Source organism: Parasteatoda tepidariorum, chromosome 4, assembly GCF_982258835.1.
Source record: "Parasteatoda tepidariorum strain Cologne lab strain chromosome 4, Ptep-v5.0, whole genome shotgun sequence".
Classification (NCBI taxonomy): domain Eukaryota; kingdom Metazoa; phylum Arthropoda; class Arachnida; order Araneae; family Theridiidae; genus Parasteatoda; species Parasteatoda tepidariorum.
This window is the reverse complement of record NC_141758.1, coordinates 112,299,098-112,309,185: the sequence shown is the minus strand read 5'-3', so window position 1 is coordinate 112,309,185 and position 10,088 is coordinate 112,299,098. Positions and strand designations below refer to the sequence as shown.

The 10,088-nt window shown below is 30.8% G+C and overlaps 1 pseudogene across 1 annotated transcript in view; it reads left to right on the top strand.

Moving 5' to 3' along the window:
• Nucleotides 1-1,309: 1,309 nt before the first annotated feature.
• The window catches only part of LOC147812564 (neurabin-1-like), a 56,946-nt pseudogene continuing 48,167 nt past the window's right edge, over nucleotides 1,310-10,088 (top strand). Inside the window, exons 1-4 of the transcript XR_015433419.1 lie at nucleotides 1,310-1,450; nucleotides 2,430-2,544; nucleotides 5,573-5,787; nucleotides 6,653-6,716. The product of XR_015433419.1 is annotated as a neurabin-1-like (transcript). The remainder of the gene's footprint in view (nucleotides 1,451-2,429; nucleotides 2,545-5,572; nucleotides 5,788-6,652; nucleotides 6,717-10,088) is intronic.

The following is a 10,088-nucleotide window of genomic DNA, read 5'->3' as shown; positions in this document are numbered from 1 at the left end:
ACCTCAACCATTGTTAACAGTTTATCCAGAGTTTTCTTTCTTTAATCCTGTTAGCTCTTATTTATCTGGATAGTCAGTGCTTTACTGTGTGGCATAACTACCACTACGATTATTAAACATAAATTCACTAGTATATAAGACGTCTCAACTCAATTCAATCACGCTTCTGAAGCTTGGACAATGACAAAATTGTATCGCAATATTTGAGAGAGAGATTTTGCGGTGTATACTTGGTGGTGTAAATGAAAACAATAACTGGAGATTTAACTTTGAACTGTACAAGAGATTTATAAACACAACCCGATATTATTAAATACATTAAAATAAATAGAATGAATTAGATCGCCCACGTGATTCGAATGAGTGACGACTACACAATAAAAAAGATACTGCTTTATAGACCCACAGGGAAAAGAAAGCGGGGAAGGCCGCGGTTGAGATGGGCTGACTCAGTGGAGTCTGATTTTCTCGCAATTAGTGAAAAAAATTGGAGATCAAAGATAAATCGGAAGTCGTCATGGAGAAATCTTCAGAGGAAGGCATTGGCTCACATTGGGCTGTCTGGCCAACTATGATGATGAACTCAAATCAATCTTGAGATACCTTTTGATGGATGAAGGTTGACATAGTCGAAATCTCTAACCCCACAACTGTGTATGGATAAAAATTTTAAATGGAAAACCACTTAACGTTTTTTACATTTCATTCTTTTTAAAAAATTTAATTTTTACACCTTATTAACTTTCTCTGTTGATAATTTAATTATTGTAATGTTATTACTGTATATGAATAACCTGCATTTTTAATTTTTTAATGAATCACTAAAACTTTTTCTTATGTTTTTGGAGAAATAAAATTTTCCATAAAAAAATCAGAACGCTGAAAGATTTTTATCGAGACACTTTGAATTAATGCCTCTACATTGTGGATGCTGCAAATTACTTTTTCCATGTTCCCTGAAATTAGTTTGAAAAACAGAAATAAAATTTTTATGTGATATGTCATTTTTTCAAAAGAATTTTCAGTTTTTTGCGTGTTTCTACAATTTATTATTTTTTTTTTGATCAAAAGTTATTCAGTGATCTTCCAATCATTAGATCAAAAGTTATTCAGTGTGGTCCATTTTTTATTCTGCTCACTATACAAATGCTTTTCTTCATAAATAAGTTTACTGCTGTTTTTTTTCTCCTTATTAGAATATTTTAAAATACATATAAACGCAGTTAATTATTTTGAACAAATCCTTAAATTTGCTGATTCTCTTATACAGGTTGTACAGTCATATTAACTACTCACCACATGGATGAAGCCGATTTACTGCGTGATCGAATAGTGGTTATAAACAACGGGAAACTCGGTGAAGTCTTGCGATTACAATCTCTCTCAGAGAAACAGCAGGGGATCTTCGAGTACAGTGAAAGATAACTCCACCACCAAAAGCACTACTAGTGTAAGTAGAACTCCGTGGAAAAATATGTACTGTATTTTTTTCAACCATTGAACACCGTTTAACACGTTCACTGACGTGTCACCCATATTTGGGAGAGAGCAAAAATTCTGATCATGCCGCGTCCCTCGTATTGATAAAAAAACTATAAGGTCAAGAAATTACTTACATATATAAATTCTATACTAGTGCTGTAATTCTACAGAAATTTCAAACTTGTTTGGAAAATTTGGAGGATACATTAAGCATTACACCAATAGCAGTAACCTCTGTATTGATCAGCAATACAATGGAAAAATTCTAAGTCTGTGATATTTTTATTATAATATTTTTATTTAAAATTTTTTGTTTCCATGGCAAAGCTAAATATGCTGCACACACTGCTGTGGCATAGTAGTTCTATTACCCAAAACACCATAAATTATTAAGCAGCTTTCAAATTATTCAGATTAGAGTTGAATTAAATCAGGGTATTTTACAATATTAGTTATTTAACAAAGAAATACTCCAGCTGTATTTTACAAAATATATTATTGTGTTTAATAGATACTTTCAATTGCAAAATTTCATTTTAGAAATTAGTTAAAATTCATTTAGAATTCATTTTTCGCAAGGAAATGAAAACATAACATTTCAGGTTTGTTCCAGACCTTGTCAATGCATTTCATATTAATCCTATGGGAAAATTTTTGTTTAGTTCCTTTTTGTAATTTTTTGCTTTTAGCTAATCACAAATTGTTACCAGCATGCAGCCAGTTTCCATACAATAACCACGAACTCTGCAATTGTAAGGAGGCTTATAGCCTTATTTCATTGTATTGGCATTTGCATTAAATCAGACTTCAATATTTTCCATAAAACAGATCTACTTTTGTAGGAAATATAATTTAAAAAATAATTTACACTAACAGATTACTTAGTTTCCAGTTCATTGTAACCCTTACCAATGTGGCTTGACTTGGACGTGCATCCTCTTTTCTAGGAAATGACGGAGGAGGGTGTAGCAGATATGTCTACAGTTGATTCAAAATCAGATTTATCTGAAAACAATGTTCTACCTGACAATGGATTTAATTCCACGTTCAGTTCTCCTTGGGGTAAGCATCTAATTTCTTATCAATTCATGTTTTAGTTCAGTGTTTCTTTTATTTAATTATTTTTCAAGCAATTCAAAAGTTTTTAAACACTCTTAAAAGCTCCCTTTTATTTTTATTTCGATCTTTTTATCAGTACTAAATCATTCATTTTAACCCAACCAAGTATTAATTCAATTTTATCATTCGTAGTTAGAGTTAGTTCAGTTGGTTTGATCGTAATAGTTTGATCGTAATCGTGAGTAGTTGGTTTGATCGTAAAATAGCACTCAAAAATCTTTTGAAGTAAATACTACTCTCCCAGACAATAAATAAATAAAGTAAAAAAAAATTATGCGTGAAAAGAACAAGTAAATAGCATCAATTAGTGGTATTCGTTCATTGAATTCTATCACTGATAAAATTCTGGAAGGGGAGTAATGTGGCATGTATACCACTAAAATTATTAAATACCAATTCACTAGTAGGATAAACCAACCAGTGAAGGAACACTACCCAGTGAAGGAACATTTCATATATATTGATTAAAAATAAGAATTTGAAAGTTTTTCTTTAGATTGATTGGTAACAATAGCTTACTGCCAAACAATAGGAAGTCATCTAGCAATTTTTTGGATTACCTGGTCAAATATACTTCTCAGGAAAAATTTTTGAATTTGTTATTATCTCTGCAACACCTTGTTTCGTTGAAAAAATTATAAGGTGAGTGTTTGTATTTATATGTTTGAAGTGGAATTAATTGCATGTAATAGTCTTATTTTTCTCACTGTGAAAAAGAGAATTCAAAATATAGTTATTGAAGTTACGTTTTATTTTTTTTAAAGCACCATAGCATAATCAAGTACTGAGATAAGGGGGTGTTTATTCACTGGATCACCAAACGATGAAAAACCAGTGAAGGAACAAGTGTTCCTTTACTGGTTTTTTTCCCCCAATTAATGAAAATAAAATAAATTTTTGAATTTTCTTGTACTTCTAGTCATATTATACATTAAAATTCTGTTTCAAAGACAAAAAACAACTTCTAACCAGTGAAGAAACAGGCATGTTCCTTCAATGGGAATACTTCCAGTGAATGAACAGTAATGTGTGAAATATGATTTTACATTACTCTAGGATAAGTACTTCTGCTATATAGAGGACAACCGAAATTTTGTTAAAAATTGTATGAATAATTCCTGAAATAATTTCAATTCAAAATGTTATATTAATCACTTAATTTATTAAAAAATTATAATTTATATTTATTAATGGGGTGTGTAGTTACATCAAATGTTAGGCAACTTAATAAACTACGTTTACAAATCGAAAACTAATTAAATATAATCATAAAAATTTGAATAGAACATTTTTTCGCTGGCTTTTTCACCAAGAACTGATAATAAGTTATCATTATAGGATAGCAACGTGATTATATAAATTATAAAAACTACTTTACTATGTAAGATTTTAGAAGCAAGCTCCTCAACAAAAAACAGAGTTAAACAGAAACGATACTCAATTTCTTCAGAAGCTTGAGAGGGAAATCCCTCAAGATATGTTGAAAATTTTTAACGCAGCATTAACCGAAGAGTCTATCGAAAATGTCCAAGAGCCTGTACTTTTTTCAATGTGGAAGAAGTACGTATTAAAAGAAGACCACTTGGTTAAGTCAAACTTAGGAACAGAGGCTAGTATTGATAATGAATGCATCTTAGATATCGAATTTGAAATGAGTCCTCATGCTGATCCTCTCTTAGTTGAAAAAAGAAATGATTCTGTAAGTAAAATCAGTACTTCTAAAGATCCTCTAGATACAAGTCAACAAGAGATGGATTTTCCTCAAACTTCAAGACACCTTTTCCCCGTCTATTTTCGAGAAATGCATTGTAGAAATGTTGCTGAAAAATCAGAAGAAGTTTGGAGGAACCATTTACATTGACCAAATATTGATGATAAAAAGAAAGGTCAAGTAAGAAGAAAAATGAATAAATCACCTTTTGCACTAACTTCAGAGAAATGGCAAAAATTTCAAGAGGCTGAAAGATCTAAAAAAAAGTTAAAACAAGAGAATATGGAGAAGAAAAAGAAAGAAAAAATACTTAAAAAAGTAAAAAAGCTTCAAGAAATAAGAGGAAAAAGAGTAAACAAAAAGGTGATAAAATAATAATGATAATTAACAGCATCGGATGACACAATGATTCAGATTTGACTGTCAGATTATAAGAAAGAATGATTTTTTAAAATTTATTTTGTATTTAACATCACTTTAATTTCTAGTTCATGATTACAGAATAAAGTTAGCATTTTACAAGTACTTGTATGTTATAATTTCATAAATAGTCTTGTTTTTGTATATTTGTATGGCTAATGAATTCATAAAGAGCATTAAAATATAACGAAAATTAAGTGTTCCTTTACTGGGCAATTTTGTGTTCCTTCACTGGTAAGAGCTGTTCCTTCACTGGGTCTTCTTACTACTAGTTATTTGAACCTCCAAAACTTTAAAACAATATTATGTAAGTTCTCTACAATTTTTTTACATAATTTGCAAATAGTGACAAATATGTTGACACTGTCATTTAACTAAAATTACGAATTTTGAAATTAATATGATTTTTTAAGAGGCAAGCGAAGCTTAAGTGTTCCTTCACTGGTTAGTTTACCCTATATTAGACTTGTTAACTTGTTTATGTCTTGAGGTACCTTTTGATTGATGAAGATTGGCAAAGTCAATAATTATGTCTCCTTAAAGTCAAAGTTTTTTGATGATTTTATAAAATTTGATTATTGTGAATTTGTAAACCTAATTAATAAAAAATATTGTTTTTACCTCCAGATGTAAATCTTTCTAAAATATATCTGTAAAATATTTTTATATACCATTTTCTTATGGCTGGTACAAATTATGAATCAGAATTACAGGTGTTACAGGTGCCACAAGCAAAAGTTTAAGCATTTCATATGTACTGAAAAAAATCTAGATAGTGATAAACTATTGCCCTAAAATGTGTAAAATGCAGCATTGTGTTATTTTCTTAAACTTTCTTAGGTGGTTCTTGTATCATATCACAAGTGACACGGTTCATTCATAACCACGTACCTGATGCAAAGTTGGTGGAAGATGTTGGCTCTGAAGTGTTTTATCTCATACCCCCCTCTGCGCAGAGATCTGGAGAGTTGCAGAGACTTTTCAAAGCAATGGACGGTAATCTGGACGAATTACATATCAGCAGTTACGACATATCCGACACTTCACTCGAAGAGGTAGACTTTCATTACGTCATTCAAATAAATCTCTTTTTTTATGCAGTTTAAAATTATTCGTCTAGCTCACTTCTTTTTAGTTTAATAAAAATAGCTTACGAAGTAGGTACCCTTCAGTTGAGCTTTACTTCATTAAATTTGCAAGATGTTCAATCTGTTCTTTAATTTATTTACATTTGAATTTCTTTTGAAACTTGCTGTGGCTGTGTAGCGTAACTACGGTTATTAAGCATCAATTCACTAGTATATAAAACACATTAACTCGATTCTATCTTGGGGTACTCTGTTGACTTGCTATTTGTGACTGTGTCATGGTCGTCCTCACATTGTGGCTTCTCATCTCATGTACACACAACGAGATGCTGTACAAACTCGACTGCTAGTAGAAGCACAGGAGAGACCACATACACACAATCGTGAACTTAATACAGCTCTCACGGCAAACGCTCGAAATTCGGTGAACTTAATAAGAGTTCCGGTCTTTCGCAAATACGGTAACTAGTGGTATTCATTCATCTAATTTAATCCCTGATAAAATTCTGGTGGGAAAGTATCGTAGGGTAACTGTCACTACAATTATTAAACATCAGTTCACTAGTATATAAGACGTGTTGACTCAATTCTATCTTGAGTTACCTTTTTAATTGGTGACCCGGACCACAGATGCTTCAATATTTCTCAGTCAGTGAGTGAGTGATAATTAGTAAATGTGGATGGGTATTCAATAATTTTTCTGCTTTGATTTCATTAAACAGAAATCGAGTTTTTATTAAAGGATGATTTTTACATGTTTTATACATTTAAAAAAATGGCTGATTTTATTAGTGGCAGTCTCTGAATTCACAATCTCTTTTTCATTAAATAGGTTTTCTTGAAAGTTACTGGAGAAGCTGGAATGGTTGAACCCGAAGATGAAGCTACGCCTGAGGGTAAATTGAAGAAAATTTTCATTAATCATTTGTGAGAATTTTCATTTAAAATCAGTACTATCATTTTAAGAAAATGATTAGAACAAAAATATATTTGAAGCAGCTAACTGATGTGTTTTTAACTTCATATTTTTTTCAGTTTTTTTTAATCTTTTAAATTTTTTTAACCCTTTTATCACCTTTTTTAACCTCAATCTTTTCAATTAAAATTTTACATAACATGTTAATGTCTTGAATCATTTGTCAGAATTATCATTTTGAGAAAATGATCAAAATCAAAATATATTTGAAGCAGCTAACTGTTTTGTTTTTAACTTCATGTTTTTTAGTTTTCTTTCATCTTTGAACATTTTTTTTTACCCTTTTATCACTTTTTTTAACCCCAAACTTTTCAATTAAAATTTTACATAACATGTTATTGTCATTAATCATTTGTCTGAACTATCATTTAAAATCAAAACTATCATTTTGAAAAAATGATTAAAGTCACAATATATTTGAAGCAGCTAACTGATATGTTTTTAGCTACTTGTTTTCTAATTTTTTTAAACCCTTTTATCACTTTTTTAACCCTAAACTTTTAAATTAAAATGTTACATAACATGCTTTTGTCATAATTGTCAGTAATTATTTGTCCGAACTATCATTTTGAGAAAATTATTGAAATCAAAATATATTTGAAGTAATAGTAGAGTGCGGCATTTTCAAAAGTGTTTTTGATAGGCTTTAATTTTTAGCTTTGTTTTCTGAATACGTTTTTCCAGAAAATATTATACTTAGAAATGGAATTTCGGTTTCAATGTTGCTATGCTGCTAAAAAATGTCACTATTTGGCTTAGAATATACAGTATTCGGCCGATTTTTTTCCCGCCGAATATTCGGTATTCGACCAAATCACCATTCATTACGACATTCGACCAAATCTAATTCGTTGCCGAAGAAGCGAGAGAAAAATAATTAGGATTTACGATAAAACTGTACCGACATAAAGTATCGCCCGATTAGAAATTCGCGTGTCGTAATAACATCGTAATTAAATCACGGGATAGTCACGTGGAAAAGTATAAAATAATTTTCAAAAAAATCACTTAAATTTATGCTGAATAAAGCAAGTCAAATGTGCGATTGAAAATTCGCATGTCGTATAAAAATCATCGGAATTTTTTATACTATGTGGAAATGCATAGCAATAGCTGCCGAAAAAAAAAAATATGAAAAATCACTTTACGACGAAATTGACAAAAATACAGTGAGCCAAAAGAGTTTATTTAAATGGACGATCTGAAACTCGCGTGTCGTAATAATGTAGTAATCAAAATTCGGGATTTTCGAAATTACGTTGGAAAGCGTTAATACTGCTTAAATAATCATCTAGATTTACGATAAAATCGGCTTAAAGCAAACGTGTTAAATATTTACTATAGAATCTGTAAAAATTGAGTGCATCAAAACTTGATGACTCAAAAGTGCGATTAAAAATGTTCGAAATTTTTTTGATTATTTTTGAAATTTTTGCTTGTTTTTTATTGTGTTTAGAAGCTCTCGCGGGCCGCACTTCCTTAGTCGGAGGGGCGCATTTGCCCCGCGGGCCGCAGGTTGTGCTCCCCTACCTTAATGTTAATTTTACTTTTTTGAGTATTTCGCCACTTTTCGGTTACAGCTCGTTCGGTTACAGCTCGTTCGGTTACAGCTCGTTCGGTTACAGCTCGTACCGGTTTCGGTTTCCCAGTTACAGCTCGTATACAGTTCTATCCATTAAGAAAATAACTTTTTTAAATATTTAAAATTTTATATTAATTTATTTAACATAAGTCTGAAACGTTTCGAATTGTAAAGTGTATAATTTTTTGCACCACTTTAAAGGATGTAATTTTACTTGCAAAATACAAATTTTGAGCAAAATTGGCCGAATAATTCTTGAAAAATCGAATTTTAAAAATATGACCTTTTCAAAATTCGATTTCTCAGTAGTCATTAAATGATTGTTAGATTACCCCTCAAAAAGAGTTATGGTCAAATTAATTTTTAACTAACTTATCCTCTTAAAATCTGAAGCACCATAAACCATTCAACCAACAACATTGTCTGCCGTCAAATTTAAGTTTACTGTAAGAAATCCCCTTAAACCACCAAAAAAATCCGTGAAACCTTTCTTCCAAATAATAATCAGTAAAATATATTTTTTGCTTAACTGCGAAATAGACAAATGTAAAATTGAATTTCGCCTTAAAACGTAACCCGTGTTAGGAACTCGTTTAACGCAGTGGTGCGCAAACTTTTTTCGACTGCGACCCCTTTCGTAGAGATAAAATTTTTGGCGATCCCTAGAGATAAATGTTCACAAATACGATGTATATTTCGCGCATTTCTTTAGTTTCATCGAATAAAACATCATCATATTTGACTCATATTAATTTAATTTTATTTATAATTTTAAGAAAATACTTTTTGTATAACACAAAAATCAGTAAATTTCCCTTTAATGAGATGTATGTGACTGCAAGTTTCTAATTATCTCATCGATGTTTGGATGTATGTTGCTAATTGCAATTCGCATATCATCTTCAAGGTTTAAACGCGAGCGGTATTTATTTTTTATTGAAACTAGTTTGCTAAATCCAGTTTCACATAAATACGTTGATGCAAATTGTATTAACACTCTGATGGCATTCTTGCATAAAACGGGATTTTGTTTTTCCACGGATAGCCAAAAATTTTGGCAAGGCTGAGTCTTCAATTGATTTCGAAGAGTATAATCACTAATTAGATCTATTAATTGCTCTTTCTCACTAATTTGAAGAGTTGAACTGCATATATCAAACGAAAATGGATCACGAATCTAACCAAGGTCGTTTTCAGAAAAATGCTCGAATCTTCTCGAAAATTTTTTCTGTAACTTTTCAATGTGATTGGAAATGATGTTTTTAAATGTAAATATATCTATATTATTTTCCTTGATGAAATCGTTAAAGCAAAGGAACATGTCGGTGTTGTTTTTATTCAGTTCAGTTTGCCAGAGACTAAGCTTATTCTTAAAAGTTTGAATTTTACTAGCTGCAGTTATGATAGTTGAATTCTCACCCTGCAAGCTCAAATTTAATTCGTTAAGTTTTTCGAAAATATCAACTAAATAGCTCAGCTTCCCTAGCCAAACTACATTGATATAATAACTTGCCAATCTATTTTTCTTTTCGATTAAAAACCTGTACACTTCATTTCTCAAATCAAATATCCGTCGTAGTATTTTCCTACGTGAAAGTCATCTGACTTCGTTGTGTAACAATAATCTCTCATACGTTGAGCCCATCTCATTACAAAGTATTGAAAAGAAACGGCTGTTGTGGCTGTTGCATGTAATGTAGTTAATTGAAC